Raw genomic sequence first — 18832 nt, 5'->3', positions numbered from 1 at the left:
AGAAAAAACCCCTCCCCCAAAAAAAAAAAAAAAAAAAAAAAAGAAAAAGAAAAAGAAAGAAATCCCCAGGGGTTAGCCACAAAACAGACAAGCAAGCAATGCCATCTTGGTTCTTGCTACTCCCTGGAAGTGAGCTGATTCTATCCTTTAGCTCTTCCTCCGTGCAAGCTCTGCCTAGTTGAAAACTAGACACCATTTGTCTATACAGAATCAAAGTATCAGTGTCTTTAGCTAAAGTGTAAGGCTCCGGGGAGGCTTACACTTTAAGCATCTACCTGCAACCAAATTTGAATTGGCATTCCGGGCCTGGGCAGGAGTGTTGGGAATTAGAGAAGGAAGTAGATATAGCTGTGGCAGGAAAACTTAAGAGTGTGAGAAAGATGAGAAGGATGTGGCATGTCTGTCAGTGGAGCAGTCCAGCCTCTGGATAATATGGCCTAATAGACACAGATCCCACCAAATGGCCTTGTGGAATTGTAGCCCAGACCAAGAGTTCACACTAATGCCACTTCACGATATGGAAACTTAGAGAGTGAGAAAAGGTTCTCCCCAGCCTCCCTTCACAGACATCCTTCACCCTTTACTTGGACAGTGAGAAAAAGGTGTCCCATGGCCATGTCACCCATTGAGAAGGTCTGAGCTGATGTATAAAGGACTAAACTATAAATTAGATGCCAGCTCAAAACAGAGCAGGGTCAGCAGGTGAGGGGCTACGGGTCGTCTGTGCTACCTACTGGCAAGGGAAGTCAGCTAGCAGGTGACACTGCCACACAGGCAAAGCCATGAGAATTAGGATCCAGGGAACTGGAAATGGACCAAGAAGAAGAAAACTATAAAAGACAGGCAGGGGGTGGTTATGGTTGCACAGAAAACCTTCACAGGTTATGAAAGCCCACCGCTTGACTCCTTGTAAATGCCTCAGTAGTTCTTTTTCAAAGACTCAGTCTCAAAGCCTGGCATCTGGATGAGAGAGCTACTGGTTAGCAGGAGACAATGCAGAAGTACCATCACTTGAAGGCCAGCCCAAGGCAGTCAATGACCAGGGAGTCTATAAGCACATAATGTGGAGAACAACTAAGGTAACAAACAAGAAGTTGAAAGTATGCTTGGGATTACAGACTCAGTGCCTGTAGGGAAGAACAGGGTAAGATCTGGTGAGAAAGCTCCAGAAGTAGAAGAGTCAAACTCCATGTGGTTGCTGCAGAAGGCCGATTCAGATACCAACTACCCATAGGTGGAGCTTCCAAGAATGTCCAGGTGTCTCTTCTAGGAGTTAGACTAGGAACACAGAGGTAGAGCCTTCAGGGCTTGATTCAGATGAGATCTTACCAAGATGGCAGCCATCTTCTCAGCACCTGCAAGGGCTAAGGCCTAGGGAAGGCAGAAGGAGCCCTCAACTTCAAGAGCCAGTGGAGCTCTTTATCCTATTCTAGAATCTTGTGAATGTGGAGATCATTATAGCCTAAACTTGAAGGAAAAGTGGAACATCCAAATAACAAATCAGTTCAAGGATAGAGTAAGATTCAAGTAAGATGGGACTTTTCTTGTGTGAGGTAAGAAGCTTTTTTACAACAATAACCTCCAGTCATCCACTTTTCCCAACTTTGCAAAATCTTGGCCAATCAAATCCCCTTGCTAGGATCCTGCTTCTTTTCTGTGTACACACTCACTCATCCTTCCTCTAATAATCTCTTTAGCCTTCAGTCCGAACCAGAGCTAAAGTATTTATAAGCTATTAGCAAAGCTCATTAATTAAGGTTATGTTTACACTTCTGCCACCAACCAATTGTAGTCTTTCATTACCTAGGTTCTCCTTTTGCTACTAGTCATTAATGCTGATCACTGAAGGATTAGGGACTTCCAATCTATGGAGGGGCACTAAGATGCTTAGGTATCATACTGGAGCCTTCACTCATGTCAATGTTTGCAGAACAACCTGACCTCCAGGAAGGCTCAGACTCACTTTGGGAATATGTCGTTTCTGTCACAACAGCACCACAGACAGAATCCTAAGAAAAGATTTCAGTAATGACCCCACTGGTTTATGGGGATTGGGCTAATCTTTCCCACCAGCAGTTCTCTCTCCTCTGTGTACTTGGTGTGTGTGTGTGTGTGTGTGTGTGCATTTGTCTGTATGAAATAATTCTAGAAGAATGTCTAGGACACTGGAGATAGCAGTTGCCTCTTGGGTACCAATGTCTGACCACAGTGGTGCATGGTAGGTACTCAGTGAACACTTATTATTAGATAGACAAAGTTCACCCTAGCCAATACTGGCTTCCCCTCAAGGATAAAACAGAGTCTTTGTAACCAGTTATGTTCATTCCCCAACATTGACACCCAGGCCCAAGCTGAGATCCCCAGCAACTGACTCATCCAGCTTGGTTGCAGCAAAGCATAGGAGGTCCAGGCTGTGGGCCTGGAGCACTGAATTCATCATGCCAGGAGGAGAAACTCACCAGCCACATTTGCCTCCCACAGGAATACTTAAAATGTTTACTAGACACTGTCTAACGGGAAGTAATATCTTCTCAGTAAAAATATCCCCACAAAAGTGGCATGGGCATAGGCTCCAGTACAAAAATAAACTTCTTTCTCAAAATCACAGGAGAGAGCCCAAATCTGAAACACCTTATTTTTTAAGTTTTAATTTTTTTTTTCTGAAGAAATACATGGCTCAGCCACATGGCATGGATGGGAGAGAATGCTGTGTGACACTGAAACAATACGGGAAGGCTCAGAGTCTGGATTCTGGGTCAGCTTTCTGCTAAACAGAGACCTGAGTCTGGGTGATCTATAAAGAACAGAAGTTTATTTGGCTCAGGATTCTGGTAAGTGAAGAATCTGAGAGCACAAGCCATCACCTAGTCCTATGTCACAAGGCCAACATGAGCAAGAAGGTCTACATGCCAGTGCAAAGAGATCGAGGGCAACTCTTGTTACTTTTACAACACACCACACCAAGCAAAGTGATCTCTCACAAGGGCAAGAACTCCCTCTGTCTCAGCCACTAATTCATGTATGAGGGTGGCTTTCCTATGGTCCAAACAACACCTAAAGTTCTTACCACTGCCCAAGGTCATTGCCCTGGGAACCAAGTTTCCAGAACATGAATTCTGGGGGGACAAACAATTACCCAAACCATAGTTCATGGTAATAACCCAATAGGTTATATTTTCTAAGAGGTGAACTTTTTTTAAAGATTTTTTTCCCCACATTTCTTTATTTAATAGTTTGCTATAGGGCACATGTGCTCTTTGGAGAGAGATGGAGAGAAAGAGGAAAAGTTAGAACTTAGCCCCTAGAGGAAGTAGCCACACCACAATCCCTTCTCTTCCATTTTTCTCTAAGGATTTTAGGCACACACACACACAAACACACACACACGGTATGTTTTTCTTTTTCTTTTTAAGAGAGATTTTTGCTATAAGGCAAGTGTGCTCACCGGAGAGACAGAGAGAAGGAAAGCAAGAAACCACCCCCCAGAGGGGATAGTCACACTGCAACCCTTCTCCTGCATTCTCATTTTGGGATCTGGAACATGCACACACACATGCCCAGCATGAGTTTTAAGCCACTGGGTCTGAGACTCGAACCATAGTCAACTACATGGGAGTCCATTGACATAACCATTATTCTATCTTCTGGTCCTACCTGGCATGTTTTTCAAGCTGCCAAGTCTGAGACTCAAATTGTTCAATTGGCCATGTGTGATCCAGTGCCTTAACCACCAGGCTACCTGCCAAGCACCACCAGCTGGTGCCAAGAGCTGACTATTTTTTAAGAGCAAACTGATAATGAAGATCTCCTACTAGAACCAACAGTGCCCAATTCTTGTATTTCATTGACCAGATTCCAGGCATAACTCTAAGCACTTTAAGTACTGTTAATCTTCCTAACAGCCCAAGGTGGTCACCATTCTGGTTGTGTTCATTTAACAGACGACGAAAGTGAGGTCAATTAACTTTCCCCAGGCTCAAATTTAATAAGTGGTGTGCCAGAACTTGAACCCAGAGGGCCTGGTTCCAGAATCTGTGCTTTAAACCACAATGTAGGAATCAGAGGGAGGCTTAAGGGACTGAGATAAAGTGATGGTTTGTACTCCTGGTGCCACAGAGGTCAGAGATGACATGACTTCTCCACCTGCTCCTAACACATGGAAGCACTAGAAAAGATAAAGTTTTAGGTTTGTTACTAGTGGTTGGCACAGAGACAGCACACATGGCCCAGGCCCAGGCTCGCTGGACATAGGGGACAGACCTGAGTCCCCACCTCTGCCCAGCCTTGAACACCTGCAACTTCCATGAGAATAAGACTGGGGAATCTCTCCCAGTTGTGCAGCGAAGAGACAACCCATCTGTCTGGGCACCAGAGAGAAAAAACGTCCCCCATGTAACAGTCCCATCTCAAGACCACTTCCCACTGAGAGGAGTCCAAATGAAAATCACCAGGTGGTAACCAAATTCTAAGCTAAAGTGTTTGTAGAAAACTATTTACAAACCAATGAGGCCCCAGTGCTCCCAGCAGAAGCAAGGGCAAACCTCTCTCTATTGCACTATGCAGGGTAGGGGACGTCTATGGGACAACAACCTCCACTGACCAGAAGCTAACACTGTCAGATTATACGAGGACAGGACCTAGCCCTTATGCCCTGTTTCCTGGCTTTATTTTTATTTTATTATTGTATTCATGATAGCATATGCTATCATGAGAGAGAAAGGGAGGGAGAAAAGAAAGAGAAGCACTCTCAACAAGATCTTGTCATGCCATGAAACCTCATCCCCAGCCCTCCAGCTTGTCAGAGTATGAGTGCCTGCCACATTTTCAAGTTGACCCACAAATACGAGCTTGCTGTGGGCCTGCCGTGTAGCTTCCAGCACTGCAGCTAGAATGCATGGACAGTACTACCTGGCTTTATTATTTTCTTAGCATGCTCGTAGTTGCTTATTTTTAGAATTTGAGTTCATGTGGTGGGATTCTGTATTTACACTGTTTTGTCCTCAATGCCTAGACCGGTAGCTGGTGAGTTCTAGGCACCCAGTAGATATGGATCGAAAAAACAGTAATCCATATTGTGCATGGATGTAATGAACAAAGTACTATCTACTTTTCCTGGGTAGGCAAGGAACCAGTAACATTAGGAGAAAGGTGCCCCTGGGGAGGAGTGAGAAGGCAGAGTGGGGGTGGATGGTGATGGTGCTATATAACTCCATCTGAAGCAGTTTATTTCTTTTTTAAAAAATGATCAGAACCCTTAGGGCATAATATCTGGGTGGTAGGCACAAGGGAGTCTTACCCTCTAAGTTTCTGTGCTTTCCTGTGTTTGCAGTATTTCATAATTTAAAATAAAAGTAAATGAAGGAATTCTTGGCATGAAGGGAACTTGATCACACCATTGGGCCTGAAGGCTGCTCTGTTTCTTTTCTGAATTAAATCTCAAACTGGATTAAATCCTAGAGCCCCAGGAGTGGGGGTGCCCATGTTGCGTTCAGACCTTTTGATTGCAGAGATGGGCAGTAAAGGGGAGGAGTCCAGGGAGGCTGCTTCCCTGGAATCCCCCGCCCCGTGGTGAACAACTAGCTCAGCACAGAGCTGTGCCTTAGAATGGGTGTGGGAGGGAGGGAGGTAGTTTCCATTCCTACTTTGGAATTTATAAAAACAACCACTCACTCACCTCTCTGCAAAGATGTAGGAATTCCATCAAAGATACCAGCTACCAAGGCCTTTTGCAGCAGTTGGGAGAATTTTCCTGACCTGGGATCCACTGGGGCCTCAGGATCTGCTCACCAAGTGCACCTGGGCCCTGGGTCCCTTTCTGGGAGGCAGGAAAAGGCCACCCCCTATTGGGTTCCTCCCTGAGGAGGGTCGCTTCCAGGGTGGGACTGTGATCTGCTCCTGCCAATTCCAACTGGAAGGCCCTTCCAGAGTGCTGAAAGTGTAGGACCAGGTGGGGAGGATGTCAGGAAACCTCCCCAGGACTCGCCACAGGAAGGACCACGCCGTGCCCCAGAATAACTGCAGCCAGCAGGAAGGACAGAACCGTGTCCTCAGCTCAGGCTGTTCCCACCACTGGGCAGTAAAAAAACTAGAGCTTGTCAGCTCTGGTGAGCTCTCTGCACCTCAATTAATTCTGTCTTTTGCCACAGGCCTGCTGATAAACCTTGGTAAGTGCAGATGGTACTTAAGCACCTGGCCCAGGAGGCGCAGTTACAAGTGTATCTAAATAACTCTGTCCAATAGAAGTCTAAAACTCGGGCCACAGACATCAGCCACCGATGTAATTTTTCTAGGAGCACATTACTAAAAGTACAAAGAAACAAGTAAAATTAATTGTTAGTTAATAGTCTTTTCCCTCTTCTAGCAGTTTTAGTTTAACAGAAAAGTTGAGCAGTGAGTATAATATCCATATACTGCCCCACTGCCTCCACCTCCACACATGCATTCCCTTCTTAACATCTGGCATTAGTGCGGTACGTTCATTATAATCGATAAACGGTACACTATTATGAACTGAAACTCATAGTTTCCATCAGGGTTTTGACAAATGTAGAACATGTATCACAATACAGTATCCTAGAGACCACTTTTGCTGCCCTCAAATTCCCCTGCTTTCAATTTACGCCTCCTTTCCAGCACTCTCCCACCCACTGGCAAGCGTGGATCTTTGTACTGGTACTGCCCCTCCTCCATAATTTTGCCTTTTCCAGATAAACAAACTGGAGTCCACCTGGACAATGACAGATTACTCAGTACTAAAGCAAGCCACCATGTAAAGACACGCAAGAACATCTTGATAGTGAAATTCATTTTAATGATATATTTTACTTACATCAATATTCAAAATAACATTTCAATGTGTAATTAATATTTTAAAATTATTGGACACTTGTACATTCTCGTTTCATACTGAGTCTTCACCATCCAGTGCGTGATTTATATTTACAGCACATCTCACCCTGGCTTGCTATCTTTCAACTGCTCAGTAGCCCCAGGTGACTCCCACAGATCTAGAAAAAGAAAATATAGCCCCAACCTTGGTGAGTTTATCATTTCATCAGGAGAGACAGAATCTCTCCTCTTCTCACCCCTCATGCAATTGAAAATTTCATGCATCTCTTTTGCACAAACATAAATATGTTGAAAATGTTGATGATTGTTTGCTCAGACATTGTGTCATCTTTTTATGAGAAAAAATTAATTTCTTTACCTACCTCCTCCCCCTTTTAAAAAAATGCCCCCCCCCAGGGGATGGCCGATCCCTTCTCAACTCCATTCTCTTCTTGGGATTTTGGACATGCATGTACACACTACCAGCATGTTTGTTTGTTTGTTTGTTTTCCAACTACAATTTATTAATAAAGATAATTTCAAAAGATGGAAAAAAACAGCTCAAAAAGACCAATTACTTCTCTAATAGATGAAATTTTTTATGTAATCACCGGCATGTTTTTTAAGTCACTGGGTCTCGGACTCCAACCGTGCAGTCAGCCTCAGCTATGTGAGATTCAGCTGCTTTAATCACTACACCACTGCCAGACCTGGATTAAAAAACTTAGGATCATTTTTTTTTAATGATAACTTTCAGGCCCACTCATTCTTAAACATTTGAACCATAATATGATGTCTACAGTTTCTCCTTAAATCACATAGGAGCAATTCAGAAAGTCCAAGTTATGCTTCCTCCTACCCACTGGCAGCTTCCACACTTGCCTTATAGAGCTTTCACATTAAGATTTGTTTTTTGTTTGTTTGTTTGTTTTGTGGCCCATCACAGTGGTGTGCACTGCTGAAATGCTTTGCTCCACAGGCTGGGACCATATGGAAGATCCAGATTGGATTCCCAGTCCAACCTAAAAGCCAGATGTGGTGGCATGTGCCTGTAATCTCAGACTCCTGGAGGTTGAGCGGGAGGTTTGCAAGTTCGAAGCTGGCCTGGACAACATAGGGAGAGTCTGTCTGAAAAACAACTGAGTGTGGTGGTGTGTACCTGTGGTCCTAGCTGGGAGGCTGAAGCAGGAGGATCATGATATTCAGGCTCCATCAAAAAAAAAAAAAAGATTAAAAATACTGGACTGCTCAACAAATACTGGATATCCAGTGTAGTTGTTTTCAAAATATTACCTGGAGACCCCAGGGAGCCCTTGAGATGATTTGGGGGTCCACAGGGTCAAAATTATAGTCATGATAATGCTAGACTTTGCCATTCTCATTCTCTGTCTCTTTTGAACATACAGTAGAGTGTTCAGACTCTGCATGATAGGTGTGGATGTAAGATGGAATAACAGAAACATACAGGGCAATCTTGTTAGTAATATTTGCTAGTAAGCCAGACATTAAAGAGATTTGCACTAAATTTAAGTCAAATCACTCTCCTGGCTATACTTAGGTATTAGATAAATAGTTAGTTTTCGTAAAAACATGATTTTAAGATTTAAGGTGCCTTGTTGAATCTGTATGATTAATTTTCTTAGTCTTAATTTCTAATGTAGTATGAGCAAATATCTTAGATATAATATACATAAATAAAAGCTCTTTAAAGTCTTCAATAATTTTAAAAATACAAAGGGGTTCTGAGACCAGAAAGTGAATTCCAGGCTCCATGCTAAGTTCTGAGGATAACGAGATCAATGAGCTTGTAACTCCATGGGCAAGTCACAGGAAAAGCCTGTCAGGTCCCTCCCAACATCTCTCACTCCTCATGGCTTGCTATGACTTCACATGAGGATCATTGCATCATGTAACATGCATGACATGTTCTGCCTTAAATGCCTCATCAGTGAGAGACTGTGCAATTTATTGTCCAAACCAGGATACTGATGTCTGATCTGAGCAGACATGCCATTCAAGGTCATGCTGGGACAGCCATCATCCTGTGACAGCTCCTACAGAAAAGTTCTTCCGTGCTCTTGAACATAACTGGAGGTACAGGTTGTGAAAGGTTCCCGGGGTAGGAAAAGGACACTTGGCACTATCCATACGTGGAAGAGGAGCTTGAGTAGCTCAAAATGGGAAGGAGGACTCAGGGGAGGGACACTGGGGTGAGACCACAGAGGGCAATTCCAGTCAGAGGGCTTCGATGCAGACAAGAAGTAGGACATCACTGTAGCTGGGCCTGCATCTTTGGACTCAGGCCACTGAGCACTGGGATAGTAGGTTCTTTCCAGCTGGTTGTCCTTTACTAAAAGTGAAATAAGAGCAAATAGAAATATTTTCAGGTGACGTGATGGAAGGATAATGGGTTTAATGAGATTCTTTGTAGGTATGAGGTGAACAAAAAGGACTCTGGGTACATGGATTTGGTCCCCAACAGGGCACCCTCCAAGTGGAAGAAGGTAAGTCTGCCCCACTGAGGTTTTATTTTACTCTTTTACACGTTTCTAAGTTTTAACACCTAAGATTCCCCAAATGAGGAGTTTCAGGCATGTTGTATTTTAAAACCCGCAATGGTAACCAAGGGTCTGTGATGTTGGACTCACATGGGAAGGTCCACGTTTGCGTCCAGATGTCTTCCTGGATGTGTCGGGTGTGTGCGATCCAGGCTAGTTGAGGCTGGGAGTGGGTAGTGGTGTGAAGACCCTGTTGGGAATATCCAGCTTTCTTTCCTCGCTTTCTCTATTTCTCACTGTATCTCTCACAGAAGAAATAAATAAAATAATACACTTTTAAAAAGTTACATATTTTGATTGTTCTAAAGTAAATAGTAGAAAGTGGGTTAGGGAAGGGAAAAAAAAAAAAAAAACACGCCATTGCAGGTCAGCCCTGGGAAATTGACAGCTTTTGACAGATTACAATGATGATGTTACACTCCAGGAGAGCATCATCGGTGGGACATCATCCAAACAAGGCACAAAGATGAGCCCCAGCCCAGCTGTTTGCAGCTGACTCCATGTATTTACCCTGTCCCCAGGGGTGGAATGCCTCAGGGAACCCAGGACCTGCCCATCCTAAGTCCTGGCCAGCTACAGGGACTGCTCAGGAGACCTGGGATCTCCCCCAGTTCAGTCACTGCTAGCTGTGAGCCTTGTCTATTAATTCTGGTTCTGTACACCCGACGATTGCAGGTAATAACCTCTTCTAGGGTATTGTGGCGATTACAGGTGAGTTTATCAAGGTGCTGGGACGCTATCAATGATAGAAGGCAGCACTGAACATATTATAAGAGGGGTCTTCAAAAGTTTGTGGGAAATGCATAGTATGAAGAAATTATGCATGGATTTGAAAAAATTTTGTACTGAAATAAATTCGTACATTAATTCCATTTTTCCTGTACTTTTCCAAGTCCCCTCTTCTGCACAAAAATACCTATAATAGAAATTTCCTAAAAAGCCAGCAGAAAACTTTGCTCTAATAAAATAATGATTTGGTCACAATATAGTAAATGACCAGCTTTTTTTAAAAGGTTGCATCATGCAATAAAAACATATATAAAAAAAAAAAAAAAAAGAAGCCTGAGAGGGAGGAAGGGGAAGCAGGAGGACAAGAGAGTGAAGATAAAATTAGAAAGACAAGATTGGTTCCCTTAACTCAGAATCCAATGGTGTCATCTCCTTGACAACTGGCCCTGCAGAGGGATGGGGGGCCAGAGGTCAAGTCCCAGGGGCTCACCTGCCTCAGCAGAAATCCAGGCCCCAGGCTGGCTGGGCGGCAAACTGGAAAACCTGAAGTGGGAAACTCCCAGACAGCTGCCTGTGGCCTGCAGCCTCGTAGTCTGAAACAGGGCAGCAGTGTACAGGGCTGCAGCCTCACGGGGCTGTGGGTGGCAGGCAACCAGATGGGCACAAGGTCCCAGCAGTGAATCCATAGCTGAGCCTATAGAAGTTTCTGTCCCAGGCTTGGAGTCTAGAGAAACTTCCAGAGGTCTCTTTTGACAGACAATGGCATCCATGTCTCCCTTTCTTGGCAGAGAGCAATGCCACGTGGTTCCTGCCATGCTGCTATGCCTAGAGGTAGCTTTGTGACCAACCTACACTGTGTCTGACTGAAGTGCCCAGTGCATACCAGGTCATAGGTGGACAAAGGCAGTGACCCAGTCAGAGTCCAGCCCAGGTGGCTTTTGTTCCCATAAGTCATGTTTGCATGCAAGTTACAGATTCCTAAGAGGCCAGAGGCTTGAGCCAAATCTGATTTCAGGAGCCAGCCCATAGCCTGGGGGTTAAGGTAGCTGCATCCTACATGGCTGACCATGTGGTTCAAGTCCCCGATCTGGTGGCTTGAAAGACATCCCAGGTTGGGAACCAGCAGTTAGCGTAATGTCTATGTCGCTGGACTCCCACGTAGTAGACTGCAGTTCAAGTCCCGGACCCGGTGGCTTAAAACTCACGCTGGGTGCATGTGCGTGCGTGCGTGCCCAAGATCCCGAGAGGAGAATGGAGGAGAAGGGATTGAGGCATGACCATCCCCTCTGGGGGGTGATTTCTCGCTTTCTGTCTCTATGTCTCTCTCTGTCTGGCGAGTGCACACGCCCTATAGTGAAAACCTCTCCAAAAAAAAAAAAAGAAAGACATCCCAGGTGTATGTGCCTGTGTGCCTACAATCCTGAGATAGAGGCATGGAGGAGAAAGAATTGCACGTGACTGCCCCATAGAGGATCTTTCTCCCATTCCGTCTATGTCTCTTTCTCTGTCTCTCTCCAGCAAATGCACACACCCTCTGGAAAATTTTAAAAAATGACTTCAGTTTGCTATGGTCTGAATGCTGATGTGCCTTTAAATGGATATGCTGAATCTTAATCCCTGGTATGATCCAATAGCCTCCTCCCCCAACTCTTCATGGTTTTACTTTCCACAATTTCAGTTCTCTGCAGTCAACTGCAGTCTGAAAATTGGTAAGTACAATATGACAAGGTATTTCAAGAGAGAGACCATATTCACCTAACTTTCCTTACAGTATATTGTATTTTATTATCAGTTATTGTTGTTCATCTCTTACTGTGCCTGAGTTATAAATCAAACATTATCATAGGATGTCTGTAGAGGAGAAAGCATAGGACATGTGGGACTCTGTACTATCTGTGGCTTCAGGCATCCAGTGGGGGTCTTGGAAGGTATCCCATGGGTAAGGGGGCTGCTGTACTGTTCAGAGGTGGAGCCTCTGGGAAGTGGTTGCATCGGGAGGCCTCATGCTCATGAATAGGATGAGGCCCTTGTACAGAGGTTGAAGGAGCCGCCTTGCCTGCCACTACATGAGGATACAAGTCTCCCTCCATGGCACACTCACCAGACACTGAATCTGCTGACACCTTCATCTTGGACCTCCCAACGTCAAGAACTGAGAAATACATTTCCAGTGTTTATAAATGACCCAGTTTTAGGCATTTTGTTATAGTAGCCTGAAAGGACTAAGATGCATACAGATCATTCTAAAGCAAAACACACAGGTGTGTACAGTGCTTCCAAAAGGCCCATCTGATTGTGCCCCTGGCTCCTCCATTTTGTCTACCTGGGCATGAGCTTGCATCACTTTCCTTCTGAGCTCAACACATGACGTCCATGTCCACTCACTCCTTCCTATGCTCTGAAGGAACACTGAGAAGGCCCCACCTCCTGTAAGGACATGCATAGATTAGCTGGTCGAGGCTCGGGGTGTCCATTGGACAGTGGGTCTTAAACCTGGTCTCAAGCCAGTATTGGTTAGGGACACTGTCTAAAGCCCAGATTCTCAGGGGTTAGTCCAGACACACAGCTCAGAATTTCAGGTATGGGTTCTGGGCAGCTGTTAGAACTTTGAGTTCCCCTGGTGATAACTGACGCAGCTGGTCTCAGGAGCAGTACTGGAAATCCCACTCGAAACCTGAGGGTGTCACTCACTTCTTTCAGCACCTATTTTGATTATTTTCTAAATAAACCATTTGGATTATGTTTACATTATAGATTAGCCTTCAAGACTTGCATACATTTTTAGAAAAAATTAAAGGAAATTTCACACTTGCTGTGCTGTATGGCTTCACCCACACACGCACCCAGGCTACACGCTCTCACTCCCTGCTGCCTTTAAGGTGCTTTGCGGGAAAAATGTGAAATGGCAGATTTGATGTGCTGTTGCCTCTCCCATGATGCCTTGCCCTGTAAGAAGACCTCTGGAGAAAGAGCATTCAAAGCTTCTATGGAATTAAATTAGACATAAATAAATGAAAATAATGGTAGAAGTGTAGACACTGTAGATCAGGCAAGGTTTGGCATGAATAGCATGAATTCAGGGCCCTTCTGCTCATTCCAGGCAGACGAATAATAGCAGCTGCCATTTATTGAGCACCTACTAGGTCAATGCAGCATCTCTGCAGGAGAGACATTGCCATCTGTACCTTATCAATGGCAAAACTGACCCTCGGAACAGTGAACTGACCAACTGCACAACCTATGAGGTAAGATTTGCATTCAGGTGCCCAGAGCCCTGGTTCTTCCCTCTGCATAATGGGGCCCTCTTTAGGAAGCAAAAGCTGGCTATAGGCAGAAGACTCATCCTGAAAATGCAGTGGTACATCTGAACAGCCTCTGTCTCCAATCCCCACGTAAGTAAGAAGTGGCCTTTTTGAGCCGGGAACTCTAGATAGCAAATCAGAAAGATAGGGTATCTGAACCCCACAAAATACTAAATCCTAGCCACCTCAGGGTCTGGATCAGCACCCTTAAGGGAACTCTGTTGCTTTTTAACCTGAGTATTGTCATCCACAGGGTTCCAGCCAGTTGAAACATAATACCTCGGTTGTATTTAGGCCAGTAGCTTATGGCTGGTTGAAGTCCTCCCTCTCTGACAGGCTCCACACCCTCTGATATCTGAACCCTCTCTTTCTGATGAAGTTGGACAGTGTGAGTGTGAGGGCCTCTGGACCGTTGTCAGACATCTGCTTCACAGCACCAGTAGAACAAAGGGCCGTAATTGGAAGAGGAGCCCAGCCATTGTACCTCTCTGATAAGACTACACAGACAGCTCGCCTTTTAGAAAAATAAATGGCAAAGGGAGTAGCGAGGATGATGTCCTGGGACCCAGCTCTCCAGAGTAGAGGTCCCATGAGCCACTTCTGCCTGACTCCACCAGGTTCGATGCACTGCCCTGCCCTGGGGCCTCGGCCAGGAGCTGGCTACAAACCTCCAAAACCTTTCTCTGGTCTCATTGTTATGCAGACCAATTTTTCATTCATCTGGAATCCACTGTAGCATTTTAATGTGGGAAGCCTGCTACTCCATTTCTCTCTCCTGAAGAAAAATGGCTTAATTTCTCTAGCTGATAGATTTTTTTCTGATCCTTCAGACAGTAGAAAAAGACCATGGAAAATCAGCTGTTGGACTCTCCACAGACATTTTATGACGGCCATAAACAGGGCTATGGCGGGATGACATGCCAGGCAGCATCCTGATGCGTGCCCTAACCGTTATTATCAAGCTCCTGCAAAAATGATGGATAGATAGATGTATATATAGATGGCCGTTGGATCAATCGATTGATAGATAGATGATAAGTAGGTAGACAGATAATTGCTAAATACAGAAGTAGGTAGGTATGTAGATGAATGGGTGGATAAACCATGATAGAAACTCGTTTCCCAACTGTATTTGAACAGAATAATCTACCCCTCCCATATTTTTCCCTGCAGACATGTGAGATTTTTTTGATAGCAAATCAGTTCAGACTCCCCTACCTACCTACCCACTCCCAAATTGAGACAGATTTCATCAGTAGAGGAAAAATCTACTTAGGAAGGAAATTAGAAGCAAAATTGGGGCTAATCATTTTAGCTGTGTGTTCTATTGTTTAACCCACGAAGCTCAGAAGGATGTAATCAGTCCATCTTGTCTGTGGTTCTTCCTCCACGGCTGAAGGTGGCTTGGTCTGGTCTGGCAGAAAGGGGCCAAGGACAGGGACAGGCTAGGCCCACCTCTGGGTAAATGGACTGGTATTTCATTAGAGGAGTGTGGTGGAAGTGTGTAGCATAGACTCTGGAGCCAAACACCTTGGGTTTAAACCCCAGATCTAACTTTGTGACTTCTACACATTAGTTAACCTTTCCATGCCTCGGTTTCTCCATTTACAAAATAAGGGTAATAGTAGTTCATGCCTTGTATGATTGCTGTTTAGATTAAGTCACTTAGTACACCTAAAGCATTTAGCACAGAGGTTGGCACATAGTAAGCCCTTCAGGGGAGAAGCCAAACCTACTCCCCTGAGTAAGCAAGTTTACTATGCAAAAGATAAGACTTTAACACCCACAGAAAGGTCATCAAATTTAACAAACTTAACCAACTTAACCCTAGCTTTGGGGCCAGAGATTGCACTTAAGTGAAACCCTCTTCCTTTATACTGTTTATTGATTTTCCCCAGGAACCAAAGCAACAGCATTCAAATCAATAGCCCAACACGGACCTAGACTCTGAATGAAGAGAAAGTGAACTCCAAAGTTGGCCCCCAAGCCAAGGCCTCACCCTAAGAGCTTGTACCTCCAGGACAGAATCCACAACCTTCTGCTGTTGCATCCTTTGAGGAACCACCTGGACAGTAGATGTCCCTCAGAAGCCATGACTGAGTTAGCAGACTTCATCCTGCTGCTGGGTAAATAAAATATCCATAATCCGGGCTGGATGGTGGTGCAGCAGTAAAATGCAATTCTCTGTGAGGCTGACTCATATGGGAAGACTATGAGCTTGCTTCCAGAAACCTCCCTGAGTACACCAGGCATGCATTTATGCCCATGATCTAGGGCTGGCTGAGGCTGGGGATGGATAGTGGAGTCAAACTCCAGTTAGGGTGTTGTCTCTCTCTCTCATCTTTTTCACTCATAAAATGAATGAATGAATGAGTGAATAAAAGAACACATGTATTCTTGGGCATTTCTGTAGTTAGAAGTTGCCCCAACTCCTACATTAATGTTAGTTGTCCCTTCATTAATGTGCTTCTTGATAGCTCATTTTGGTGTCTGGGACCTTGGAGGAGCTGTGGATGATAAAAGTGTACAAAGGGGGAGCATTACACTGATTCCTGCCATTGTCTCGGTGCCCCTTCCACACATGTTACGGGGAGCAGTTAGAGATTCACTTTGGGACCTGAAAGCCCCAGTCACTAGTAAGCCTTGTTCCCAGCCCCTCCCACCACCTGAGCCAGTCAGATCTCCCCCTGCCAGCCTGCATTCATGATAAGTGGTGTGCAGGCGGCCAGGACTTTTGGTCTTTGGAGAACAGGATGTAAAATTAGAGTGTGTCAACATAATGGAGTACTATGTTGCTATAAAAAATAAGTGTGTGGATTGTGTCAATATATGGAAATGAGCATGTGAAATAATGTTAAATGGAAACAAGCAGAACACCTACCAGTTTGCACATGCTGATTGCAACTCCATCAGTAATTACATCTGCACTCCCATAAGCAAGACTAGATGCAGATTTGGAATGGTGTAAACAGCAGGCTATTTCCTGAAATCATTTTTTCTCTCATACAATCTTACATATTTTTATTTTCATTTACTTTTAAATTACTTTATGTAATTTATTATTACTATTATTATTTTAATTTGGCCAGAGAGAGAGCGGGAGAGAGGAAAAGTGAGAAAGCCAACCACCAGGTATAGGACTTGAACCACAGTTGGCCATGTGGGAATCCAGCATCTTAACCACCATGCCATCTGCTGGCCCCCATATTTTTATTTTTTATGAGATGAACAGGAGATTTGGACTGGAACCAGAAAGAGAAGCATTTAAATGCTGACACAACTAGAACAGGAAGGGCTCTACACAGTGGTTGAAAATCTGCAGCAAGGAAAGCCTGGAAATACACATGGCTGTATGAGCTATGTAGACCCTGCTCTGCCCAGACTGCTGCCACCCCAGCTAGAGTAGGAATGCCAGCACCATGCTCTCACCTGGCCAGAGAACAAAACTCAGGCATACAGGATGCAGAGGAGCCTCCAAACAGGTGCAATTTTTTTCCCTACTATGTTCACACTCTGCTTTACGGTAAGGTGACCACCTCCCAGTGTGTTCAGACACAGCCCTGGTTGTCCTAGTATAACTGTTAGTAGCATCCCCTCTATCTCAAAAAGTGGCCCTGCCAAGACAGTAACGTACAGTTAGCAGACTTCATCCTGCTGCTGGGTAAATAAAATATCCATAATCCGGGCTGGATGGTGGTGCAGCAGTAAAATGCAATTCTCTGTGAGGCTGACTCATATGGGAAGACTATGAGCTTGCTTCCAGAAACCTCCCTGAGTACACCAGGCATGCATTTATGCCCATGATCTAGGGCTGGCTGAGGCTGGGGATGGATAGTGGAGTCAAACTCCAGTTAGGGTGTTGTCTCTCTCTCTCATCTTTTTCACTCATAAAATGAATGAATGAATGAGTGAATAAAAGAACACATGTATTCTTGGGCATTTCTGTAGTTAGAAGTTGCCCCAACTCCTACATTAATGTTAGTTGTCCCTTCATTAATGTGCTTCTTGATAGCTCATTTTGGTGTCTGGGACCTTGGAGGAGCTGTGGATGATAAAAGTGTACAAAGGGGGAGCATTACACTGATTCCTGCCATTGTCTCGGTGCCCCTTCCACACATGTTACGGGGAGCAGTTAGAGATTCACTTTGGGACCTGAAAGCCCCAGTCACTAGTAAGCCTTGTTCCCAGCCCCTCCCACCACCTGAGCCAGTCAGATCTCCCCCTGCCAGCCTGCATTCATGATAAGTGGTGTGCAGGCGGCCAGGACTTTTGGTCTTTGGAGAACAGGATGTAAAATTAGAGTGTGTCAACATAATGGAGTACTATGTTGCTATAAAAAATAAGTGTGTGGATTGTGTCAATATATGGAAATGAGCATGTGAAATAATGTTAAATGGAAACAAGCAGAACACCTACCAGTTTGCACATGCTGATTGCAACTCCATCAGTAATTACATCTGCACTCCCATAAGCAAGACTAGATGCAGATTTGGAATGGTGTAAACAGCAGGCTATTTCCTGAAATCATTTTTTCTCTCATACAATCTTACATATTTTTATTTTCATTTACTTTTAAATTACTTTATGTAATTTATTATTACTATTATTATTTTAATTTGGCCAGAGAGAGAGCGGGAGAGAGGAAAAGTGAGAAAGCCAACCACCAGGTATAGGACTTGAACCACAGTTGGCCATGTGGGAATCCAGCATCTTAACCACCATGCCATCTGCTGGCCCCCATATTTTTATTTTTTATGAGATGAACAGGAGATTTGGACTGGAACCAGAAAGAGAAGCATTTAAATGCTGACACAACTAGAACAGGAAGGGCTCTACACAGTGGTTGAAAATCTGCAGCAAGGAAAGCCTGGAAATACACATGGCTGTATGAGCTATGTAGACCCTGCTCTGCCCAGACTGCTGCCACCCCAGCTAGAGTAGGAATGCCAGCACCATGCTCTCACCTGGCCAGAGAACAAAACTCAGGCATACAGGATGCAGAGGAGCCTCCAAACAGGTGCAATTTTTTTCCCTACTATGTTCACACTCTGCTTTACGGTAAGGTGACCACCTCCCAGTGTGTTCAGACACAGCCCTGGTTGTCCTAGTATAACTGTTAGTAGCATCCCCTCTATCTCAAAAAGTGGCCCTGCCAAGACAGTAAAGTACATGGGGCCCACTCAGGCCCCCTCTTGCTGCCTAGGACTGTATGTTATCCTTGCCCCCAAAGTCACCTAAAGACTTGTACATAGATATTGTCATCCGCCCTCACAATGACCAGGGGACCAAAAGGGCATTTCTGTTCCCAATTCACAAGGACTCTTTGCTGTAGAGATGGTTGAGGGTTGTGCCAGTGCTGGGCTGGAGCTGGTACAAGCCCACAGAGACAAATGGCACATCTCATCTAACTCCATG

The 18832-nt window shown here is 44.6% G+C and overlaps 1 long non-coding RNA gene across 1 annotated transcript in view; it reads left to right on the top strand.

Moving 5' to 3' along the window:
* The first annotated feature begins 13000 nt into the window (after window positions 1-13000).
* Window positions 13001-18832, top strand: part of LOC102481303 (uncharacterized) — a 7353-nt gene continuing 1521 nt past the window's right edge. Inside the window, exons 1-2 of the long non-coding RNA XR_333190.2 lie at window positions 13001-13360; window positions 15316-15543. This is a non-coding gene — a long non-coding RNA (uncharacterized LOC102481303). The remainder of the gene's footprint in view (window positions 13361-15315; window positions 15544-18832) is intronic.

The sequence above is a fragment of the Tupaia chinensis genome, unplaced genomic scaffold (assembly GCF_000334495.1).
Source record: "Tupaia chinensis unplaced genomic scaffold, TupChi_1.0 Scaffold000012_1, whole genome shotgun sequence".
In the NCBI taxonomy this organism is placed as follows: Eukaryota; Metazoa; Chordata; class Mammalia; order Scandentia; family Tupaiidae; genus Tupaia; species Tupaia belangeri.
Note: the sequence above shows the minus strand (reverse complement) of the source record. Positions and strands in the feature narration are given on the sequence as shown.